The sequence below is a fragment of the Macrobrachium nipponense genome, chromosome 15, assembly GCF_015104395.2.
Source record: "Macrobrachium nipponense isolate FS-2020 chromosome 15, ASM1510439v2, whole genome shotgun sequence".
NCBI lineage: Eukaryota > Metazoa > Arthropoda > Malacostraca > Decapoda > Palaemonidae > Macrobrachium > Macrobrachium nipponense.
Genome location: NC_087208.1, coordinates 43,765,349 through 43,792,965, shown reverse-complemented (window position 1 = coordinate 43,792,965; position 27,617 = coordinate 43,765,349). Strand labels below are relative to the sequence as shown.

The 27,617-nt window shown below is 33.1% G+C and overlaps 1 pseudogene; it reads left to right on the top strand.

The window, feature by feature from the left end:
* The first annotated feature begins 493 nt into the window (after window positions 1-493).
* LOC135226668 (G-protein coupled receptor dmsr-1-like) overlaps window positions 494-27,617 on the top strand; it is a 47,589-nt pseudogene continuing 20,465 nt past the window's right edge.

The following is a 27,617-nucleotide window of genomic DNA, read 5'->3' as shown; positions in this document are numbered from 1 at the left end:
TCCAACTGTGGTAAGAAATGGCGAAATTTAGTGTGTTTAGCAGATTCGCAATACGATGAGGTATCAGGAATGGAGCTGGCATTTCTCATCTATGAGATCAACAACAGCCATAACCAAAAAGATGCAAAAGCATTCATAGATATATTAGAAGGATATGATCCTTCAAACTGGAACAAATCAACAGAAAACATCTTGAGAATAATTGAAGAAGTTCCAAATAAAATCCAAGTGGTCAAGAGGACTCATAAAGAAAATATACATAAATCAACATATTCCGAGCAAAGAAAATGAATAAGGTGAACATTGTGAATATCCTAATTGATGCAATAGGAAAAAGAATGTCAGAAGCATGCAAACTGTGTAAGGTGTGCAATAGCATAGTTAATCCACAAAATCTGATCAGAAAATGTGCTGCATGCAACATTCTGACACATCCGCAATGCGCTGAAGTAATGCAAGATATGAGAAAAGATACCAGAATATTTTGCTCAACATGCCTATCATGGATAGACAATGTATTAAATCAAGAACTGAATGTACAAATAGTGAGGATGAAGAGGAAGAGGATGAAGAAGAAGAGGAAAACGGAAGAGAAGTAAACAAAACTGAAATGACAGAAAAAAATAAGGAAAACAAAGAACAAGATAAAAGTATGGATGCAGAGATACTCATTGATACTACATATGAGGCAATCAAGCAGTATACATATGAAGAAATAAATCACGACATGACAACACAAAAAGAAAAATCACCCGAAGAGGCTCTACCCAGATCTAAACAATGATGGGAAAGAGGAAAAAATAGACAAGAAAAACAAAGTCTGCAACCTATTGAAAAGAGGGAATTGCAGATTCGGAGAAAGATGTTACTACAAACATCCTAAGGTATGTCACAACTATGAAATATATGGTAAATGTGCATACCTAGGCGGCTATGAGGATAAAGATTGCAGAGATCTACATCCAAAAATATGCAAAAACCTAAAAGAAGGAAAAGGATGTAAGTTCGACAAAAAATGTAAATATATGCACCCTGTAGCCATGAATCAAAATCAAATAAATAATCAATTAAATAATAAAATCCAAAATAAGAAAGAAACAAATAAAGAGAGGAACAAAGAATATCAGGTGAAAGAAAAAACCAAGCCATCACCGAGATATGGTGTGTCAGAAAAATATTTCCAACCATCAGCTCCAAGATACAACTCAAGAGATAAGAACTGTATTTATGATGCAAGAGGATATTGCAGATATGGAGAAAATTGCAGATTCAGACACAAAATGAATAATTATGATGAAGGAAGATCAAATATTATGGAAAAGTTGGATTTTTTAATGTCAGAATTTCTGGAAATGAAGAAAAGAACAACATACCAGAACAGGAAAGAGACATGGGAAAATCCTTATTATTACCCATATTAAATGAAGGAGAAAACATGCAAACCATCATAGTGATGAATGCGCAGGGTTTAGTTACGGGTAACTCAAAAAGAAAAGTAGAGTACTTAGAAGAACTAACCCAAATTGAAAAGAAAATAGATATAATGAATATAAGTGAAACCTGGTATTCCCAAGAGACTGGGAATGACGATCAAATAAAAGGGTTCCAAACTTATAGATCAGATAGAAAAAATAGGAATCAAGGGGGAACCGCAATATATGGGAAAGACAAAAAACAAGGAAAAATATATGAGAAATATAGTAACTCAGAATGCGAACTAATAGCGGTAGAATTTGAATCTGAAAAATTAATGAACATAGTAATATATAGACCCCCTAATACTAAAGAGTTTGACATAATAATAGAAAAATTGGATGATATATGTAGAAATCACAAGGACTGGACTATTCTCCTATTCGGAGACTTTAAATTTCCTTTTGTAGACTTGAAAGAAAACGAATAGGAGATTGTGGTTGTATTTATAAACCAAAGATAAAAAAGAGAGTATTAGTAGTGCAGAATATAAGAGGCAATTCGAAAAGCTATTAGAAATGCTACTAGAATACAACATTCAACAAATAAATCACCTGCCAACAAGAAAGGAAAATACTTTAGACCTAGTATTTGTGAACGAGGTGAATTATGTTAAAGAAATAATAGTTTATAATGCGAGTATTTCAGACCATAATGTCATAGAATTAACAGTCTATTGCAAAGCAAGTGAAAACAGAGATAGGCAAGAAATGAAAAAGTGGGAAGGATATGGAAAATACAACTTCTACGGAAAAAAATATAAAATGGTAAGAAATAAATGAAGAATTAAACAAAGATTGGGATAACATTTTCGTGAGTGATGATATAAAGGTAAATATGGAGATATTATATATTAGAGAAAATAGTGGATTACAATTATATATCGAAGAAGAAAAGAAAATCAGTCATGCTATACCAAGAGAAAGAAGGATCTTGTTCCATAAAATCAGAAAGTGGAAAAAAGATCTTGCAAAAGAAAAAAATGCATGGAAAGTTATAGAACTAAAAAGTAAGATAGAAAATGCAGAACAAAAGATTATACAATCAAAAGAAAAAGAAAAACGGGACTTAGAAGAAAAAACCCTAGTAAATATCATGCAAAATCCCAAACTATTATACTCGTATGCGAAAAAGATTAATAAAAGAAGAATAGAAATAGGCCCTCTAAGAATTGAAGGGAGATTAACGAATGAAAAAAAGGAAATATGCAACATATTGGCAGAACGATATAAGAGAGAAGTCACCCCTAGAATTGATAATGAAGATAATGATATAGAAGTAAGGGATGAAAATAGTGAAGATTAGCAGACATAGAAATTAATGAAGCTGACTATTGTGCAGGCTATTAATGAAATTAAAAATGGAGCTGCAGCAAGGCCTGATGGTGTCCCTGCTATTTTGTTAAAGAAAGTAGTTCAATCTATCGCAAAGCCACTTGCAATATTATTAAGGCAAAGTGTAGATACAGGCAAGAATTATGATGAGCACAAATTAGCATATATCACCCCTACTTTCAAAAGTGGATCAAGACTAGAGGCAAGTAATTACAGGCCTCTGAATCTAACATCACATATTATGAAAGTGTATGAAAGGGTTAATGAAGAAAAATATTATGAAACATTTATTAATAAATAATTTGTTTAATAAAGGATAACATGGTTTCGTACCCGGAAAAAGTACAGAACCCAACAGTTAGTCCACCGTGAGAACATATACAAAAATATGAAAAGCGGAAATGAAACAGATGTGGTTTATCTAGACTTTGCAAAAGCTTTTGACAAGGTAGATCATAATATATTAGCGAAGAAAATTAAAAAAACATAATATAGTGGATAAAAGTAGGAAGATGGTTAAAAAAAATTTTTGCACAACAGAAAACAGATAGTTAGTGCAAACGAGAAATCGGATGAAGCTAAAGTAATATCCGGTGTGCCACAAGGTACGGTGTTAGCTGCATTACTGTTTGTTATTATGATTGCAAACATAGACAGTAATGTTAAGGACTCGGTAGTGAGTAGTTTCGCCGATGACACAAGAATTAACGTAGAGAAATTACTTGTTGGAATGAAAGATAGGAACGCACTACAAAGAGACCTTAACAAAGTATATGATTGGGCAGAGGTAAATAGGATGATATTTAACTTTGATAAATTTGAGTCAATAAATTATGGAGACAGAGAAGGAAAGCTGTATGTATATAGGGGACGTAATAATGAGAATAGGAACATGTTATGCAATGATCAAATAGCAATTCTATTGGCAAAATGTAAAGCAAAAATGGGAATGTTGGTACATATGTTTTATAAAGCATGATTATGCCATTATAAAAACATATGTTCGTAGTCCACTTGAATATTGCAATATAATATGGTACCCCACACTATCAAAAGGATATTGCATAAATAGAAAATGTACAAAGGTCCTTTACAGCTAGAATAGAAGAAGTTAATGATCTTAACTACTGGGAAAGACTACAATCCTTAAAATTATAATCTAGAAAGGAGAAGAGATGCGTACATGATAATTCAGGCATGGAAACAGATAGAAGGAATTGCAGAAAACATCATGGAGCTAAAAATATCAGAAAGAGCAAGCAGAGGTAGATTAATAGTGCCCAAAACTATACCAGGAAAAATAAGGAAAGCACACAGGACATTAATACACTACACACCAGCATCGATAATGCAGCGTCTATTCAGTGCGTTGCCAGCTCATCTGAGGAATATATCAGGATTGAGCGTAGGAGTGTTTGAGAATAAGCTCGACAAATATCTAAGCTGCATCCCAGACCATCCAAGATTGGAAAATGCAAAATATACCGGAAGATGTACTAGCAACTCTCTGGTAGACATTAGAGGTGCCTCACATGAGGGACCATGGGGCAACCCGAACAAGATGTAAGGTCTGTAAGGTAAGCTCTCTCTCTCTCTCTCTCTCTCTCTCTCTCTCTCTCTCTCTCTCTCTCTCTCTCTCTCTCTCTCTTATATCATTTATAAAGGAATCTATCTGCTTGGCAGCCTGCCTCTCTCATGACTAATGTTCATAAGAAATTTGAAATCTCTCTCTCTCTCTCTCTCTCTCTCTCTCTCTCTCTCTCTCTCTCTCTCTCTCTCTTCCTTCTCCTCTTTCTCACTCTCTGTCTCTTTCTCTCTCACTCTCTCTCTACTCCTCCCTCCTCCTCATCCTCCTCCTCCTCCTCCTCCTCCTCCTCCTCTCTCTCTCTCTCGTCTCTCTCTCTCGCTCTCTCTCTCTCTCTCTCTATCTGAAGTAAAAGCCGTATTATCCACCCTTTGAAATCGCTAATCAAAGTGCCCTTGTCTTACAAAACACTATTTAACTCGATGAAAAGCCTTTATAAGCCTTAAGAATAACTATTATGTGAATTAATTAGATTTCACGGTAACAGCTTATGGAGATTCTATAACAATTTGCTGAACAGAACCTTTATTACAACAGATAATGAGTTATCCTGCTCTGTCAATAGAAGCAGCGCTAATTAGCTTTGATTTACCTTTTTTTTTTTTTTTTTTTTTTTTTTTTTACAAAATTTACGAATCTGCAGAAGTGAAAAGTTATTCTTATATTTCGATATTTGGTTAAGTTATCCCATGCAGAATATCTTTTAACAAGACGTAATCCGATCTCCAGCTTACTCGGGAGGCGTGCAAGATTATCACTACACCTATAAGTTGTAAACATTGTATTCGTAACTTGACGTAAATTAAAACGTGCTAAAATCTACTGTCAATTTGAGCGTTGTTTCAACAACGTAAATTAAAATAGATATGCTATATTTTATCAGAAATTATCTTCTGTATTTACTAGAATCTTTAACTCAACGCAAAACGCCTTCTTCAGACCTTTTTATGCTTTTCCATAGACCCTGCCTACCCCCCAGACAAGACCAACAATAGCAAGAATAACAACAACAGTTATATAGGAATGGAGGTCAAGCAAAAGGCTAAAAAGTGGGTGCAACTATAGTCCGAATGATGCTGCAAGCAACCCTATAGTAATATATATATTTTGATACGTAAGGCACACTGTTGGCACTGTCCTTATTCGGGTCAACCAGCTGATGGTCCTCCCAGGACAGCAGAACTTCTTCCCATCTGTAAAATGATATAAAGTTGATACATCTGCTTTGATTATTATAATAATTGCACAAAACTTAAGACATTTAAGCTAACTGACAGAATACACATGACAAGTTACTTAAAACGTATTTATCCCAAGAATATTTTATTGGTAATACTTAAGGAGGTATTTAAATTACCAAATTATATAATGTTAGACGTTATTTATCAACACAAACCCATTGACATATTTTGATTAAGAAACCACTGAACCTCAGAAATGTATAAAAAAGATATAATGTATTTATATCGTACGCTTTTTTCTTGTACAGTAAGTATTTACCACTGCACTCGTTACTTAATGTTAACCAGTAATCGTGAACTTCAAAAAATTCCACACTTCATATTTTACTGCAAGGACATTTTTAAAAAAATAGAACATTTTATTAATTATATATATATATATATGTTAATATATATATATATATATATATATATATATATATATATATATATATATATATATATATATATATGTATGTAGGTATGTATATATATATATATATATATATATATATATATATATATATATATATATATATATATATATATGTATATTATATTATAAAATCCGCGTAAGAAAGAGAGTGTAAACTTGAAAATGTGGAATAAACTACGAAAGTAGTACTTGTTCCAAGTCCCTGTTTTCACTTGCCTTCTTACGCAGATATTATAATATTCTCGGACACGTGGACTTTCGTGCTACATTGAATATATATATATATATATATATATATATATATATATATATATATATATATATATATATATATATATAGCATATGTATAGCATATATATATATTGGAGTATCTCTCTATTGCTTTTGTCTTTTCATTTTTGCGCTCGCCTCGTCCGTGCTGAGAAGTCTACTTTGTGTAATAATATAATTCCAGTTCGATAATTGGATTATGGTATTACTCACTCTGATACATAATTACCAGTAATTAATTCTGCATATTCAGCAATACGATATATTGAATCAATTATTATTATAACTATCATAATTATAATTATTAAGATATAGGCCCTCATTTACATGGAGTAAGTCTCAAGGAACCATTGATCTGAAATTCGCTCAATTATATCTTTATAATAAATATGATTTGGAACGCTAAATTATTTGATAATTCGTCAAAAATTACAAGTCACATTGCTCCAAAATGGCCAATATTTCTTTTTATACATAAGGCAGATAAATAAATTCCATCTCTGCTATTAATTGCTTATCCACTGGCTAAGAATCTGGTTTAATTCCTTTCTCGAAGCACTTTTTCATTCTCAAGAAATAGAGTTAACATTTATTTTTTGCTATTCATTACTAATTGCAGAAGAATATGATTTAATCTAATTCTTGATCCTCTCCCCATATCAACAGATAAACAGACTCACATAATAGAATGATAATAGCAAGCACAGGTTGTTTTTGATTAATTTATATCGTACAGGTGAGACTGAAACTAATGAAAAGTTGGGAATCATAAGAAGTCGTTTTTTTTTTTACTTGGATTTCTGCCCCGTGGCTGACAAGGTCGACCTAAGGAGAGATTTATGATTCTTTCTGGATCAACGTTTTAGCTTCCAGGGAGAGTTATGGAGGTTGGTTTTGGGATTTGGGTTTGCCATAATGGTACTCGTGTGATTCACTGTGTGTGTGTGTGTGTGTGTGTGTGTGTGTGTGTAACACCCATAAACGTCAGGCCAACACATTTCTCGATTCACATTGAGCATAAATTCCCTCCATCATATTCCCCGCCAAACCTAACCGACCAGACTTAAAAAAAAAATAACAAAAAACCTTTGGTTATGTTCCAAGAGGAAATTGGATGTCTCTTTCTCTCTCTCTCTCTCTCCAGAGAGAGACAGTCAAGACCGGCGACGTCTGATGAACTTTTCCTCCACCACAATTCCAATCAGGAATGGCCCCTTCTCTAACACACATACAAGAGACAATGTCTTTGTCGTTGCATTTTTATTCCGGACAAATAATATCTTTAATTAAAGTTCTCATCATGACTCCAAGTGAACGAAAGTTGCCTATTCTTTGTTTGTTTGTTGTTTGTCTCTCCTGGCATTCCTCTATCCAAATCGATTCAGCGAGTGGTTTTTTGGGAGATCGTAGACGGACATCGGGTTTGGTTTTTGCTCGGGTGGGTGACCAGCAATATAGATACTAGATGTCACTGCTTTGGGTAGGGTGTGTGGTTTGCAATCTCATCCTACATTGGTTGTTGAAAACTTGAAGGTTAGAGATTGAAGTAACTGCTATAATAGTTTATATATATATATATATATATATATATATATATATATATATATATATATATATATATATATATATATATATATATATATATATATAATATATATATATATATATATATATATATTATATATATATATATATATTATATATATATATATATATATATATATATACTATATATACATATATATACTATATATATACTATATATATACTATATATATATATATATATATATATATAGTATATATATATATATATATATATATATATATATATACATATAGACATATATATCATATATATGATATATTTATGTTATGTATGTATGTATGTATGTATGTATGTATGTATGTATGTATGTATGTATATATATAATATATATATATATATATATATATATATATATAGATATATATATATATACAAGCCTCCCTCTAACTACCACCATAAATTCGGCAAAACCCCAATGAGTGGACGACTCCGCTGGGAGCGATAGATATTCCCCCAAAGTATCTCAGAGACCTACACTTCTTATGCCAAATGGTAGAAGGCTGAGTCATAATGAGGACTTATGATCAATACCAACGGTATCTTAACCCTTCCTTATTATATGCAGAAGAATTGTCGAAATGCTATACATATGGAACAAGCCCACCAAAGGGCCACGGCTTGAAATTCAAGCTTCCAAAGTATATTATTATTATTATTATTATTATTATTATTATTATATTATTATTATTATTATTATTATTATTATTATTATTATTATTATTATTATTATTTTCATAATTTTCATTTTCTTCATTATCAATATTATTATCATTTTCATTATTTTATTTTATTGTTATTCTTATTTTATGATTACAATTATGATTATCATTTTTATATTATTAAAATAAAATTTATTATTATTAGTTATTATTATTATTATTATTATTATTATTATTATTATTTTATTATTATTATTATTATTATTATTATTATTATTAGTTTATTAAAAGTTATGGCTACTTCAGCAGCGTTACACTTGTAGAGATTCTTCTCTATTTTGCGAATAGTGGCTTTTTCCGTGCTACTTAAACAGGCTAGTAGAGCGCCTGTAGAGGTCATGGTCAAATACATGGTCAAAATAGGTGTATATATTTGAATTTTACAGATAAACTATGATACTATAGTCATTAAAGTCATTAACGATTTTCTCTCACTCTCTCTCTCTCTCTCTTTTTCTTAAAGCGAGCTTTCGTCTGGAGCAGCCAGACATCCTCCTTATATCTGTGGTTGACAGCAGGGGGTCTGCCCATGCTTGTCTCCTATTGGATGGTGGCGGTGAGTCTTTGTTTTCATTAGTTGCCTGAGCCAGGTCCTCAAGCCACTTTCTTCGAGCCGATGGTTGCGTTGCAGTATATCCTGCAGCCGCCTGGACCTCCTGAGTCTTATTATCATTATCGATCATTATCATTATCATTATCATTAGATCAATTATCATTATCATCAAATTATCATCAAATTATCATTATCATCAAATTATCATCAATTATCATTATCATTAGCATCAATTATATCATTATATTACATTATCAAATTAAATTATCATCATTATCAAATTATCATCAATTAAATTATCATCAAATTTATCATCAAAAATTTATCATTATTCATCAAAATTATCATACGCATCATCATTATTCATCAATTATCATGATCATCAAATTATCATTATCTTGCAATTTATCAAATTATCATTATCATTAAGTTATCATCAAATTATCATCAAATTATCATTATCATCAATATATCAATTATCATCAATTTATCATCAAATTATCATCATCATTAAATTAAATCATCAATTAATTATCATTATATCATGATCATCAAATTATCATCATCATCATCTCATATCATTACTTAATTTATTAATTAAATTAAATTATCTATTAATTATTAATTATTACCTTGCATCCTCATCAAAAAATTATCATAATTATTATTATTATTTATTATTATCTTATTATTATTATTATTATTATTATTCAGATGAACTCCTACATACGGAACAAGACCACCCAAAGGGTCCAGACTTTAAATTCAAGCTTCCAAAGAATATTTTTATTATTATTACAAGGGAACCCTATACATGTGGAACAAGCCCACAAAAGTGGCCACTAACTTAAACTCAGTGTGTCCAAGGAATATGATGCCCATTCGAAAGAAGTAACAGAAGGTAATGGCAAATACAGAAAGGGGCTATCAGGTATTAGTAAAAAATTAATGTGGGAGTTTAGAATTATTTAATTTTTCTTACAGCTCGAAGAGCGATACCAACACCACAGCAAAACTGCCCACAGAGGAGGGTTAGAGTATTAATCTCCACAGTTCTGGCAAATAATGAAAAATAGTGCTTCAGTGCTCAAGTACACCAAGAAGCTTGCTATACATAAGTATAAATGCACATAATTAATGAGAGGCTCTTTTTCCTGTTATCGAGACAATAAATCACAGAACTTGTATCTTGATCTCTAAGTTTATATAAAAAATAAAAAAATAAAATTTTTCTCTACTGATGTATTAACAAGACATCTGTTGCAACTTCCAATGTGTTAACTAATTATAAACAAACTTACTTTTCAATCACAATGCTTCGTATTTGGCTTCCACAAAATTACAATAACCCGACGACGTGTTCGTCAACATACGATTAGACGAGAGAGAGAGAAGAGAGAGCAAGAGACCCGAGGGGGGGGGGGGGGAGGGGGTGGGGGAAGCGCATTGTTTTAAAACCATTGTCTAGATTTGACTACAGGAACAATTAAGGAGAAGAGCATTGTCTTAATGCTACAAATACATTTATCCAATACCACCACCATTTCTAGTTCGAAATGAAAAAACTGTCATTTTTATAATCCTTCTCGCCTACAAATCGTTGGTTTAAAGGAATTAGTTTTGTTCTTTTTGTTTGTTTGTATGGTATTTTTACGTTGCATGGAACCAGTGGTTATTCAGCAACGGGACCAACGGTTTGACGTGACTTCCGAACCACGTCGAGAGTAGACGATCACCATTATAAACATCCCACACCCCAATGGAATGCACGAGAATCGAACTCGCGGCTACCAGTGGCGACACGCCAACACCATACCTAAGGCCCCGTCCACACGGCCGAGCTTTGCTCGACGAACTTTGTTCGATGTGACTCATCAGAAGCGGAGGAACCGCGGCAAAGTTCTGACCTTTTCTCGCGGTTTCTCCGCTTCTGAAGTCACATCGGACAAAGTTCGTCGACCAAAGCTCGACCGTGTGGACGGGGCCTATAACACACCATCGAGGCGCTTTCACCTACAAATCGTTGGTTTTAAGGATTTGTTTTTAAACTGGTGTCTTGTGTCAATAGCAAGTTCTTCTTATGATCGAAAGTCATACCTTTACAACGTTCCAGTTTAAGCAAAAGTCCAACTTCTGCTCAAATTAGTAAACACGTTAATAGCCAGTTCTACTAGAATTTCAAAGAACTATCTGCTCTCTTTGTAAGTATCCTCAGAAACAAATACACTTCAACAAATACTTCGCCATTACCATTCGCTCCTTGACAATGTCTGAGTAAAGACGAAAGCGCTTGGATTTCTGACTATCATTTTACTGTGGTATTCGCTTATTTAATGAAGTCACGTGCATCTACTGTGATTTTTTAAGCACTTCGCCATTGTATAAACATACTTCAAGAATGAAGGTTTTCATATATATTATAGGCTTCATACATTTTTAACTTTGAAAAAATCTTTTATGATTTCAATTAGCAGTTAAATAACCAGGGCAATACATAGTACCTCTTTGAAAGTTTACAATGCATACTTTATATTTAAATTTGGTATAAATTCAAATAATTTCTTACAATAGTATGTTTAACACTAATTTCTTCAAGTTAAAAATTAATATTAAATTTTATAATTCATCATAAACTGCCTATTTAGCATTAACAATATCAAATTAACTTATCAGAAGTTGACATGGATATTAATTAAAAACTAGAAAAATCAGTTAACTTCATTTTATGAAAAAATAAAAATAGCAAATATTTTATCAGGATATTTCATTAGGATACCAAGTAATGGTGTACATATGGAATGAAATTGGTTTTTGAAAGTTTGAATTATTTTTAGTCTTTATACCAGACTTGGTTTAGGCATTAACTAAACTTTAAAATAAAGTTTACATATATTTACTCTGAGTTTTGAGGCTAGCAAAAGGTTTCAGTTTGTAATTATTATTGATGAAAGTTTTCAAATTTGCATATTCAGAATTTAAATTTCTTTTATTGAATTGTCAGCCATTTATACTTTTCCACTATAAATACAGGCTTTCATGTGGCATAAAATTATTTTGTATGGTATTTTTAAGCTGCATAGAACCAGTGGTAGTGGTTATTCAGCAACGGGACCAACGGCTTTACGGGACTTTCCGAACCACGTCGAGAGTGAAGTTGTGAACTTCCAGAAATATGCATCTCTGACGCCTCAATGGAATGGCAGAAAATCGAACTCGCGGCCACCGAGGTGGCGGGCCAACACCAAGCCGACCACGCCACTAAGGCGCTCATAAAATTAGTGTTTTAGCAGTGCCAGGCTTCGTTCTCACCTCACTTTTAATAATAATTGCAGAGACAAAAGAATGAAAAGGGGATTTCTCAAAACAGAAATATATTCTGCTTGCATTGTCTTGAACGGTCCCAGTAAATCATATCCTGTAAAAGAACGAAAACCGGGGCAGAAAATGTTTTTGGTAAAAATATCACAAAAAAATTATATGCTCAAATTTGTAAAATAAGGGTTAACTTAAAACTGAATGCCTTCATACATATGCAAATTTCATGTACAGGTCAACCAGTTCTAGAGATCCTGTCCAGTGCTGCCAAAAATATAACTGCCAAGCAAGCTCCAGCAAGAAAGTGGCCAGGGTGCCCAAAAAGTGCTAAAAACTCTAACACAACCAAAGAACCCATTTATGATATTGCATTGAAACTTAAATACCTAAGGACTTTTATAGATGTGGCATGGAAAAGAGCTAGAAAAACATTTTATTCAACTAATGACAAACTTGAATTTAGTAAGCATAACATTCTAAAATTACCCATATGATGAAAGGTTTTTAGATATTCCTAGAATTTTAAAGCTTTTTAAACATAAATGTTGTTTCAGTAATATTAATGTCAAGAGTTTAGTAATCAAAATTCTCCTAAAGATCTTTCAGGCTGCATATATGAAAAAATTCCTTGCTAAAAGTGTGATAAAGTCCATTACGGACTGACCGGTAAAATCTCTTTCACAACTTCTCAAACAGTATCAATATTCTGTGAGAACTGGGCAAATATCGAATGCATTACTCGTACATATGAGAGATTTAGATCATCCTATTAACTGGAGTCAAGCCAGAGCCTTAATCCCATGTAATGACACAGTTAAAAGGAATATCATTGAATCTTGTTCATCAAGTCAAATAATAAAAATGTTCTAAATTTAAGTCTTGTTTATTTAAACTTGATGCTTTCATAATGACAAAAAAGTTGTAGATAAATATAAGCAACAAATTAATATATTCAGTTTTTTACATGGACTGTAAAGATACTTTGTAATTTCGGTTAGGGTCAAAGCTGTTTAGGTTTGTGACCGTGTGATATCCGATAATCTTGAATTATCTCTTTTAATTTTTACCATTTTGACAATTAACCATCTGCTATGATTTGATCTTGGTTTGTACCTCAGACCTTTCTCTCCAGTTGTACTTCATTAGCTCCTTGACAATGTCTGAGTAAAGACGAAAGCGCTTGGATTTCTGACTATCATTTTCCAGTGGGATTTGCTTATTAATGAGTCACGTGCACCTACTGTGATTTTTTAAGCATATATATATATATATATATATATATATATATATATATATATATATATATATATATATATATATATATATATATATATATATATATATATATGATTTTCTGATTGACATCAACATTTTTTAACCTATGTCATTGGCCTATCAAGAGCCAAGGGAAAATGACTAGCTCAGGGCCCAAAATCTTGACTAACTGACCTGGTTTTTATAATAATAATGATTTCTTAAACTTTTTATGGACAATTAATGCCATAGAGGCCATATTTATCTACTTATTTGAGCCAAGAAGATCTGTAAATGTTGATTTTAAAATCCTACCAATTTGCAGCTCAGGGATTGTACAGCACAGTGAATTCCCACTTGATAACACCAGAAGATGGAAATACCAAGTCTTTCAAAATAAAATATATTAGACTCTTATATTCTGGGTTTCATCCGAATATCTCTGCTAAATATGATTTTTACAAAATAATCCGTAGATAATTTGTCATAAAAAAAGCCTTGAAAGGGTATTTATTTTTAGTTTCCTCATGGCCCCTGCAAGGAGAGTTATTTATCTTTTGGGCCATAGTAAATCATTTTTAGTCTATTATTTCAATATCATCAAAGAACCGTGAAGAAATACAATATTATAATCAAATATAAAGCTTTGAACTGGTATTTTTTAGTTTTCTCAGGGCCCATGCAAAGTTATTTATTTTTAGGTAAATTAAATTATTTTTAGTGTATTTTTCAATTTCATCAAAAGAACCGTGAAGAAATACAATATTATAATCAATAAAAAGCTTTCAACTTGTATTAATTTTAGTTTTCTCAAGGCCCATACAGAGACAACAATTTATTTTTAAGGTATATTAAACTATAGTCTATTTTTGCAATTTCATATAAAAAACCGTGAAGAAATTATAAAATATAATCAATAAAAAGCTACAAAATGGTATTTTTTTGTTTCCTCAATGCCCATACGAAGAAAAAAAAAGCGTTGAACTTGTATTTTCTTAGTCCTCATGCAAGGCCCATACAAAGAGAGTGATTTATTTGTTATGTATAGAAAAGTATTCCTAGTCTATTGCTGCAATTTTATATCAAAGAACAAAAAGACGAAATACGATATATTAATAAAAAATATCTGGCTTTTTAAACGAAAGTTTCTCCTTGCCATTGGTGGTCCTTGTTGGTACTACTCGTCGACGGGAGTGTTTTCTAACGATATTTTGAGGTCTTTATTTAGTTACCTGTTCGGAGTCGAAGCAAAATGATATTGTGTATTTTCGATGTACCGTCGATTTCTTTGTATCGTCGACGTTATAGGGTAAAAAAACGAATGGTACAGGGGTGGACCATCAGCGTGAACAACCCCAAAAAAAGTACATTATAACACGTCCTGACATCGGAGATGGGCATCAAGTCGCGACTTCTTGTTGGTGAGAAACGGAGCTAAAGACTCTTTTTTTTTTTTTACTCCGGTGTCCAGGACGCATTATAATGTACTTTTCTTGGGTTGTACACATTGATCGTACATGGTCCACCCCTTTACCATGCAGTTTTTTTACCTCATTACCTACGATAGTGAGCAAGGTATTCTTTTATTTAGTTTTTTTTTGTTTTTTTTTTTTTTTTTTTTTTTTTAATGTCTAACAGGGCATCCATAAGTCCCAGTACCGTTACAAGTTTGTTTAATTAGACTTTACGATTTGAGTCGCTATTTAGTAAGTGTGCATATAAGTTTAAAGACAATTTTGGTTAAGTATAAGCTTGACCTGCTCCTTTTTGCAAGCTTAGGTTAAGCTTCGTTGCGTTTAAGCTTCGGTGCATTTGAATGTATACAGTGTAGCCTAATAGGTAGTAGGTATGCTTTGGTATTTTAATAACATTTAACTACCTAAATTAAAATTAATTTTATCGATTCTAAAAGCCTAGGCTTATCTTCTGGGCTTTATTCTAAGAGTTTTGATGAAATGTGTTATGCTAAGCCTTCAAGTTTAACCTAGTTTAAGCCTAACTTTCTTTTCTAAGTAGGACTAGTGAGGTTTGGTGTTTCGATAACTTAAGTAAATTAAGCTTTAACTTTCTCTTTTCCAAAGCTGGAGCTAAGCTTCAGTGTACGGTTAAAGTATCTGTAGTGGAAGTTTTTAATAAAATTTGCTTGCACAAAGCTTAAGCATATAGTAGTAACTAGTTTAAGCGTAACTTTCTCTTTTCTAAAATAAAGCCTAGGCTAAGCTTCGATGCATTGATGTAACCTATAGGTCTAGTGTGCATAACTTTTTTTGGTAGAATGTGTTACCTTAAGCTTAAGCTTATCTAAAGATTAAACCATGATTAAAAATTTACTTTCATTTTTGAAAAGCCTAGGCTAAGCTTCAAGTGTATTGATGTAAGTATTGAGCCTAGGTAATATTTTATTAATTTTTTACTCTAGAGTTTAAGCTTAATTAGGTTATACCAATTAAGCCTTACTTTGTCTCTGCTGAAGCCTAAACTAAGCTTCAGTGCATTTAAGGTAAACCAAGTGGCCACTTAGCAGCCACATCTACCCGGAACGCGGCCACCTTCCCGAAGAAGTACTTAATTCGGACAAAGAGTTGTGGCCCATCCAAGCAGCTCAATTTGACCTCTATACTCTCTTTAATAAGAGTTTTCTCCTAAATTACGAAATAATGGCACAATTATAGTGCTTTTTTTTCGGGTGGGGGTCACGTTCCGGGCGAGGTGGACGTTATGAAGCCGCTCTCATTTAAACCCTATAGTTAGCTTTTGAGTTTCTAGAATAGTTTGTTTGAAGTTTGTGTTCTTGGGTTTTCAGACTGAATATTTCTAAGGCCTTAGGCTTAGGTTACATTACTGTTTAGCTGAAATATTTTTCAGACCTAGGCTAAGTTACATTTTTTTTATTTAATATTTCCAAGGCTAGGCTATGTTAAGTAACTGTTTAGACTGAATTCTAAGGCCTAGGCTTAAGTTACATTTGTTTAGACCTAATATTCAAAGACCTAGTTTTTAATTACATTACTGTTAGCCTGAATATTTCTAAGGGCTAGGCTAAGTTAAAGGACCACTCCTGTACTACATAAAGTATATTTTTTCAGGTATATGGGCGCACTACAGCACTACATCTCTGGAGTAAAGTATTGTGGATTTACGGAGACTTAAAAACAGTAATGTTATACGCAAACTTCTGAGAAAGCTAAAACCTGCACAAAAATAAAGCCTGCGCTGAGAGGAAAATCACTTCGTTCTCCATGGTTTATTGCGTAAGGTGAGGTAGAAAAAGGTTTTGTCTTAAACCCATAAAGTAGTAATACCTTTACAGGGGTGGAGGTCCCTCTCATGCCCTGTCCCATATGTCCCAGAGAACTATGGGTAGGGTCATTAGAGATGTAACATTGTGTGCAGGTGTTAAATCGACCCATTGTCGTTTTCAGAAGTTAACTTGCATTAATTGATCTTGAATATTAATAAAAGTACCATAATTGTTTTTTAATGTTAATCATAAATAAATTTGATTTGAATTTTTTCATTTTTTAAGGACTAAAGTATACATAAATGCTTATTAGAAAAAGAATATTTTAGTCTATGGTTTAAAAATAAATAATTAATGCCTAAGATTATTAAATTTTTTATATATAGGTTTGAAATTATTTATATTAAATGCTAATATAATGATAGTTTATGGTTTTGAGATTTTATTTTAATATTCTGAAGTGCTAATTATGAAGTCACCTTTTGGTATTGCTCTACTTTTCATGGGGATTGAAGTTTTATTAATTATTTTTTATTATTTTTACTTTTTAATTTGGCTTATTTGACTTTTTTTTTTCACTTATTTGAATTTTACTTTTTTTGGCTTTTCAGTGGATTTGAGTTCTTCCTTTCAGTGGATTTAACTTCAGCTTTTCTGTGGAATTGACAAGTTTTTATTTTATTTTGTCAATTAAATACTCGTCAATAGAACTTTTAGATTCCATATAGTAATTATTTTTCAAGAATAGTAATTATTTTTTATTTAATTTTGCATCAGATTAAATTAATGTATGGAAACTTTAAAATCTAAAGTCCCTTTTTCTTTGCCATGCCAAAAAAAGTAATATACCTTATTGCAGTAATAATTATAATTTTAAGTTCAACTAGTGGGTTGTCTTTTTCATTTAAAAAAGTAATATAACACTTTATTCGCAAGTAATAAATTATAATTAAGTATTCAACTTTAGTGTTGTCATATATTTCATTTTAAAAAAGAATATAACTGTATTGCAAGTAATATAATGAAGTTCAACTTTAGTGTTTTCATACTTCATTTTAACTCGTACATCATTTTAAACTAACTTTGAAACTTGAAACGGAAGCTTTAAGACTAATATATTTAATTTAAAGCATAGAACGTGACTGTTAAGACCCATGCAAACTATACATTGTAAAGAGCTATTTTTATTGTATTAAGTGTAATAAAATCCTGTAATATTCCTGTTTGTTTGTATTTCGGTAACTTTAGTTTACTTTGTCTTGATTCTTTTAAGTAACTTTTACTAGATTTCCTTAGCAGGCCTCAAAAGTCCCCTTCAATTTTTACCCAGTATTTAGCATTTGTAATAAAATTTCTTGGCTTTAGCCTTTAGTTCTGTTCAGAGGCTTTTAAAGAGTGTAAGTAAAATTGAAGAATGTATCTGAACCTAAATTCGTTGGAGTTAGTAAATTTAAAATGTTTAATTTTATTAAACTTCATTTCATAGGAGTCAAGACTACAGAATGTTGTAGATTTGATATAATTGTATTTCAATTGCCAATACTTTTTCCACAGCTTTATTCTATTTTCAGGTTAGGCTTAGTGGGAAGTCCTTTATAAGACCAGGGAAGCGGAATACTTTGGTTATTCATCAAGAATAATGGCTTTAAGCCCAAAATCGCTTTATAATTTAGGTGAGGATGGAGCTCGGATATTGATAAGCTTTAGTTATGCCACAGTGTTCTTTATATTATGCGACATATTTCACATTATGCTTTAATTTGTCTGTATGCCCACCAAGTTTTACCTTTAGTGTATGCTAAAAAAAAATGATTATTGATGTAATTAGCAATTTAAATCACTAGTTTTAAAGCTATGCATTGTATAATCCTATGCAAATATATAATGAATCTTCTTGCATTCACCAATAGGTCTCCATAAATATCCAAATTGATAAATTTTGAAAGGTGTTTTCTACCATGACCTGTTGAACTTTTACCTGTTTTATGTAGCTTAATAAATCTTTGGCTTTACAAAACTGAATTTTGTAGAAAAAAAAAATGTCGGTACAGAAAACTTTTGGCTTACAAAACTTACTGATGTAGAAAAAGTTTTAGACACCAGTGACTTTGTAATGAATAGTTGTGGTGCCTCCATAAATGAACCCAATTTAGATATAACATTTTCTGTTTTTTTCCTTTATGAATATTTAGCAACCTAGTAGTGACTAAACATTTTCATGCCTATAAGTGGTATCTTGAAGGCCAGATAAAGTATTTTCAAGAATCTTTAAACATTTTTATACATTAAAACAATTTTTACTGAATCCTTACCTACAGAAGTTGTGCAGTAAACAAGGCTAATAAAGTACTAGCCATATATAATTTGTGGCCTGACAAAAATCCAGACAAATTGATTGCTGGTCATGGAATATAGGAAAGTTAACTGATGGTCAATTATGAATTTGTTGCTGGTTAAATATGAATTTATGGTAAAGTATTAATTGGTTGGTCAAAAAGTATTTGAAGTTTGTATCAATGAAATGCTGAAAAATGAAATTGAGGATATTTCAGATATGAAATATCAGCTTGGGTTTTTCATGATTCTTGGAAGTTTGTTTTGAATGGAATAATACTCATTCTTTCTTGGTATTGGTTAAATAGAAAATCCATGAGCTGTCTAATTTTTAGAAAAGGTGTATTAACAAGAGTGGCTACTGCAATAAAAAAAATGGTGAGTTTTAATCTTTTATTAACACGAGGGTGTACTACACTGGTTTATTTAGCTTTTCACGAATCTTAATTCAATCGAAATATGAATTTAAACTACAAATTTCTTTACTCATGCTGCTGTTTAGTACATATAAAAAATCTCCATTTAGTTCTCTAGCTAGAAGTTTAAATCGGTAAACATTATTTGCCAGCATGTTGAATAAGTAGCATTGATGGTAAATTTATAGTACAAAGATTGATTCTCAAACTATTAATAGTAAAAATTTAGGTTGATCAATAAGCCTTGAATGTGACACAGCGGAGTATAAGATTTTTATTCCAAACTTAGAGCTAACTTAGGGTCCTGTTAATAATAGTTCAAGGTTTACCACTGACAATTTTCTTGTTAAATTACCAAGCATAGAGTTAGTAAAGAGAGACTTTGGAACGATTATTTAAGTACATGGGCAAAAAGTTCCAGGATATTCATAATTTACATTATGCCAATCAGATTTATTGGCATATAAAGTATGCAGTAGTTACTACATAAGAAGCTATTTTTGAATGCTACATGAGAATGGTGAGGCTACTTTCATGAATCAATCGAAATTTAGACCCAATTTTCTAAGTTTCAAATCAATATTACACATTCAGGAAATTAGGGGAAATGAAAATAAGTGTTCCACAAGGAAGTGTTGACTCGCGTAGCACATTCCTACTTGTGGTACTGGTTTCAGAAATGGGTTTAATACTATATGAATATTGCCATATTTTAAGAGGTATGTATTTTCATAAAACACAAGTCCCTACACGGCCCTCTGCAGTAGGTATCTAATTTGTTGAAGCTTAAAGCTAGGCAGACTCTCTTAATTATCCAAGTATAAAACTGGACCAAAATGAACAAAACATAAAGAATATCAACTAGTTTCCAAAAGAGAGTATCTCTTAAAACATAATTTCTGAAGATCTTTAATTTTTAATATCTAAGAATAGACTCCCATCTGTCACAAGGGCATTTCATTAAAAACTGTAATATCACAGATTCTGAGTAAACATTCATCTTCAGCTATTACCATTTCAAAGCGTCCTCCCTCAAACCTATTAATATACGCTGACATATGCTCTGTACCAGCAGCAGCAGGTGTACAAATGAAAAGCAAACAGTTATATTGCTCTATACAGCCTCTGATAAATTGGGCAGGTGTTTTTTGCATCTTGTTCAAGGGTGTACTTGAGTGCATTCGACCTGGTTTTATAACTTACATGCACTTGCGTGCTCGGATCAGATTTTGAGAGAGAGAGCGAAACACAAGTGCTTTTGCACTATTGTTCAAGTGTGTACTTTTGTACATTTAAACACTTTAATAACTTAAAACTTAACATGCGCTTAGCATGTTGAAGCCAGAGAGAGAGAGAGAGAGATCGAGAGAGAGAGATGAGATGAGGAGAGAGACGAGAGAGAGAGAGAGAGTATGCTAGCTACAAAATTTTTACATTTTAATCTCGCCTGGAGAGAAAGAGATATATATGAAACCTTGACAGGTATTTCGACTCTTATAAGATAGTTTATCGTAGCTTTGATAATTTAAATATACTTTTTTCAACTAACCTAAAATCAATTTATAATTCTTACCATATTATTATTATTATTATTATTATTATTATTATTATATTATTATTATTATTATTATTATTATTATTATTATTATTATTATTTATTGATTATTATTATTATTTTTAATATTATTATATTATTGTTATTATTATTATTATTATTATTATTATTATTCTAATTTATTCTTATTTATTTCTTATTTATTATTATTCTTATTCTTATTTATTCTTATTCTTATTTATTATTATTATTATTATTGAGTTTTCAGGGTCACAAAATATAATAATTCAATTGTATTATATTCACATATTTATTATTATTATTATTATTATTATTATTATTATTATTATTATTATTATTATTATTATTATTATTATTGAAAAAGAAACCCACAAATTCAATTTGTATCTTGTTTACTTCTAAGTATTTACATTTAGTTTTACTTCACACTCGAGTACTTTCAGGCCCTTCTGTGGCCCATTCTCAAGAGATGTTGGGATGTTAGCCTGGGTCAAGGCTGGGCCTTGACCCAGGCTAACATCCCACATCTCTTGAGAATGGGCCACAGAAGGGCCTTAAAGTACTCGAGTGTGAAGTAAAACTAAATGTCAAATACTTAGAAGTAAACAAGATACAAATTGAATTTGTGGGTTTCTTTTTCAATCTTCAGAAGAAAACTGAAAGAAGTTTTTGTTTGTATTATTATTATTATTATTATTATTATTATCAATGAGTTTTCAGATCACAAAATATTACAAAAATTAAAATGATTTTTTTTTTATATCGCATTATATAATAATAATAATAATAATAATAATAATCATTATTATTTATTTTTTTATTTATTTATTTTATTTTTTATTTTTTGCTCTATCACAGTCCTCAATTCGACTGGGTGGTATTTGCAGTGTGGGGTTCCGGGTTGCATCCTGCCTCCTTAGGAGTCTATCACTTTTCTTACTATGTGCACCGTTTCTAGGATCACACTCTTCTGCATGAGTCCTGGAGCTACTTCAGCCTCTAGTTTTTCTAGATTCCTTTTCAGGGATCTTGGGATCGTGCCTAGTGCTCCTATGATTAAGGGTACGATTTCCACTGGCATATACCATATCCTTCTTATTTCTATTTTCAGATCTTGATACTTATCCATTTTTTCCCTTTTTCCTTCTTTCTCTTCAAATCTGGTTGTCCCATGGTATTGCGACATCAATGAGTGATACTTTGCTTCTTGACTTTGTCAATCAACGTCACGTCTGGTCTATTTGCACGTATCACCTTATCCTCAGGTTGGTGCTCATTACCACTTATTACTGCAAGTAGCTGATGTTTCTTGCACAGGCTCCAGTGGAGGGCTTTTGCACTGAATCATGCCGCTTTTTGTACTGGTTCTGTGCAAGTGCCGGGCATTCGCTTGCTATGTGGCTTATGGTTTCATTTTTCGTATTGCACTTCCTACATATGAGATGTTATTTCCGTCTATCGTTCTTTGAATATATCTGGTTCTTAGGGCCTGATCTTGTGCCGCTGTTATTATTCCTTCAGTTTCCTTCTTTAGCTCTCCCCTCTGTTGCCATTGCCATGTGTCATCGCTGGCTAGTTCTTTAGTTCTCATGTATTGTCCGTGCATTGGCTTGTTGTGCCAGTCCTCTGTTTTGTCTGTCATTCTCCTGTCTCTGTATATTTGTGGGTCCTCGCGTCTACTTTTATTAGTCCTTCTTCCCATGCACTCTTTAGCCACTCGTCTTCACTGGTTTTCAGATATTGCCCCAGTGCTCTGTTCTCGATGTTGACGCAGTCCTCTATCCTTAGTAGTCCTCTCCCTCCTTCCTTTCGTGTTATGTATAGTCTGTCCGTATTTGCTCTTGGGTGTAGTGCTTTGTGTATTGTCATATGTTTCCTTGTTTTCTGATCTGTGCTGCGGAGTTCTGCCTTCGTCCATTCCACTATTCCTGCGCTGTATCTGATTACTGGCACTGCCCATGTGTTTATGGCTTTTATCATATTTTCCGGCGTTGAGTTTTGACTTGAGTATTGCCTTGAGTCTTTGCATATATTCTTTCTGATCGTGTCCTCCATCTCTTGGTGTTTTATATCCCCTCCTTCCATTATTCCCAGGTATTTGTATCCTGTCTCATCTATGTGTTTGATGTTGCTCCTATCTGGTAGCTTTATCCACCCTTTAGTTCTCGTTACTTTGTCTTTTTGTATGTTGTCTTAGGCTCCGTCCACACGGTCGAGCTTTGGGTCGACGAACTTTGTCCGATGTGACGTCAGAAGCGGAGAAACAGCGAAAAAAGTCAGAACTTTACCGCGGTTTCTAAACCGCTTCTGACGTCACATCGAACAAAGTTTGTCGAGCAAAGCTTGGTCGTGTGGATGGGGCCTAAGGCGCATTTTTCTATTCCAAACTCCATCCTGATGTCCCCCCTGATACAATCCTTACAGTCTGGATTAGGGTATCTATTTCCTTGATGCTCTTCCCATACAGCTTGATGTCGTCCATGAACATCAGATGGTTGATTTTGTTTTCTCTCTTCTTGAGTTGGTACCCGGCATCCATCTTCTGTAGTACTTTTGTCATGGGAATCATGGCTACTACGAAGAGTAGTGGGGACAGTGAGTCGCCATGGAAGATCCCTCTCCTGATATTAACCTCTGCTAGTCTTATTGCAGAGCTTGTAAGTATGTATTCCAGTTGCGCATTGTATTTTTGAGGAAGCTGATGGTGTTTTCCTCTGCCCCATATATTTTCAGGCATTCCATTAGCCATGTGTGTGGTATCATGTCGAAGGCTTTCTTATAGTTTATCCATGCCATGCTTAGGTTGGTTTTCCTTCTTCTACTGTTCTTCATTACCATTTTGTCTATCAGGAGCTGGTCTTTTGTGCCCCTACACTCCTTCTGCAGCCTTTCTGTTGGTGGGGGATGGTGTTTGTCTCCTCTAGGTAATTGTATAGCCTTTCACTGATGATACCTGTTAGTAACTTCCACATTATGGGTAGGCAGGTGATAGGCCTGTAGTTACTGGCTTATATTTCCCTTACTCTTGTCTTTTTGTACTAAGGATGTTCATCCTGTGGTCATCCATTTGGGTGCGTGGTGATTTGAGATACAATGCTGGAGTTGTTCTGCTATTCATGGGTGTAGGGCCATGAAGTTTTTGAGCCAGTATCCATGGACTTCATCGGGACCTGGGGCTTTCCAGTTTGGCATTTTCTTTAGTTGGCGTCTGACTGTGTCTGTCGTGATCTCTGTGAATCTTTGTTTTATTCTCCCTGTTTCTTTGTTCTTGACTTCCTGGAGCCATGTTGCATGTTTGTTGTGTGATACCGGATTGCTCCATATGTTTTTCCTTTTTCCCAGAGTCTCTTACTTGGTTCGGCTTCAGGAATTTCTTGGTGGTTGTCTTCCCCTCTTAGTTGGCTGTTACTATAGTTCTTTTCTGGTTGGTTCGAATAGTTTGTTATGTTGGTATCCTTATTTCCTGTTCATGTACCGTTGGATCTTTTGTGCTTTGGCCTTAAGCCTCTGTTTTACATCTTCTATTGTGTTGTTTAGTTCCCTCTCTTGTACTTTGTATTTCTCGTTGAGTTCTTCCCTTGTTTTCTTGCTTCTTAGCCTTTTTTCTGCCATCTCTTTCAGTTTACTCAAGTCAGATCTCATCACCATGATTTGCTTTTCCAGGCGCCTTTTCCAAGGAGTTGCTGTTTTGGTTTCTGTTGGGTTGGTTGTGTGGTGGTGTTGGTGTTTCGAAATCCCCATCAGTTCTGCTACTAATCTTGCTCCCTGCATATGCCAAGTTATTTGTTTTCTGTGATACTGGTGGTGTGTATTATGCCCATTATTTCATTGACCTCACTTGTTTTCTGCCTTAATTTCTTGGTGTTGTAGGCTTTCATGGAGGGGATCTTTGTTCTCTCTCTGGTATTGGGCTCATCCATTGTCTAATTTAAAAAAAAAAAAAAAAAAAAAATACCCATTCCGTCCTCTGTTACTTCGTCGGTGTTTCTTCGTGTGTCGTTGCTTGATACCTCATCATCCCTGTCGTCTTCTGTGGCATCGTCTCTCAGTTCGTCTTCGTGTAATTCGTTGTCGTGTGACATTTCCCTTTACAGTTTCTTCTCTTTCTGTTGGGGAGAGCCAGTTCTTTTTCTTTTATGTTCCTTACTTGGTCTGCCAGCCTCTGCTTGTTTGGGGGTGTTATTCCTCTCATTCCAGATGTTGACCAAACCTTCTTCTATATCCTCTCTCCGTCGGGTTGCTTCTGATGTAGCATCTCCATATTTCCTTATTTTCTTTTGTCCATTTCTTCCTTTTTGCTTCTGTAGCTCCAATCTCAGGCTGTTGATTACTGTCGTTGTGGTGGTCAGTTGCTAGATGATGACCTCCAAGTACCTGACCTTCTTCCCCTTCAATTGGGTTGAATACCTGGCTGCCAGACGAAGCTCCTCTGTTGCCAGAGTTCCATTTACGTCGTTATCGTTTATTCTTCATTTCTTTCCATCATTGCTGAGTTTTGCTATTTAACCCATAGCTGGACCCTACCCCATCAGGATAGGTACTCATTTACAGCTGAGTAGACTGAGGAAATTATAGTAAAGATCCTTTCCCAAGGAATCAACGCCGAGGAGAGTGGTCACCCATCCAAACGACTGACCAGCTCCAATGTTGCATACTTAACTAGTCCATTGACAACCTAACCCACTCTGCCCACGGCGCACATATTATTATTATTATTATATTATTATTACTTATTTTATTATTAGTATTATTATTATTATGTTTATTATCTATATCTATTAACTATTATCTATTATACAGTAGTACTTCGAGATACAAAATTAATCCGTTCCGAGGCGCCCTTCGCATCATGAGGTTTTCGTATCTTGGACCACATTTTACATGTAAAATGGCTATCCCATTCCAAGCCCCCGCACACCCAGCAATTATATTTCAGGCCTAAAAAACACTGTTCTAGGGTTACGACGCCGATCCGACGGAAGAAATATGACTCCAAAAAGGCAAAATACTGTACATACTTGAGTAATATTCAACTGCATGTAATGTTCAACCCCATTTTTACTGCATATTATTAGGACTTTAGCATGTCCCTTAGCAATAAGCCTAGCCTATGTTAGCGGTGCTACTGTAGCCTAGTCTATGATTCTGACATCTAAACCTAAGAGCTAAAAGCTTAGAATATGCCAATAACATTTATAAATAATCAGTATGTACTCATTTCAAATAATTATTAATAATCATCAGCTATAATACACAAACAAACAAAAAAAAAAACCTTCCAATCGATTGTTTACATTCGCTCTTACTCTTACCGTCTTACGAGTACCAAACGAACGCCAAGCAATCATTTTTCCTAGCACACAGTAAGCCATAAATTCATTAGTATATCTCCTTCAACTAATGAAACTACCAAACAGTATAATAAACCATTCATTTCTATTCTTTATTCTATCTTTACCTAATGGAGATACCGAGTACTGACAGCTATAAATGAAACATACGTATATACGTAACGTAAAGTTAAAACAGAAGAAGAATTCTAAAAAATACGTATTTTTTGGCAGTCTGATTTGTTTTATATTTTATGATATCTAATTCACAATTTTTTTTATTAATGTATTGCAATGTACTCATTTCAAATAATTATTAAGTAACCATTAACTATAATAAAACAAAAAAAAAAAAAGCTTCCAAACTTTCTGTTTACATCCAGCACTTACGAGTATCGAACGATCGCCCAACCAAGTCAATCTTTTACACAGTAAGCCATAAATTTTTTTTCATTATCTCCCTTCAACTACTGAAACTACCAAACAGTATTATAACCATTCATTTCTATTCTTTATTCTATCTTTACCTAATGTTTTTTTTTTTTTTTTTATTAAATGTATTCTGATGAATAAGTTTTTCAAATTTACAGCCTCCTTTTACCAATAGAATACTTAAAGCACAAGGGGTAGATGCTGACCAATAGGAGAGCAGGACCTTATGGGTGACTAGCATCAGGAACCATGGGTGGGAGAGCGGGAGGATGGTGGCGAGTTTACTCAGTTGGTGGCGCGGGAGTTTTAAAATTGTTCTCGGTGGTCCGGGCGAATCTCGGGACTTTACAGCAACAACCTTTCGTATCTTGAAAACTTTTCGTATGTAGAGCTGTAAAATTTTTTGTATTTGCTTTCGTATCTCGAATTTTTCGTAAGTTGAGCCTTTCGTATGTCAAGGTACCACTGTATTATCTATTATCTATTATTATATTTATTATTATTATTATTTTTTTTTTGA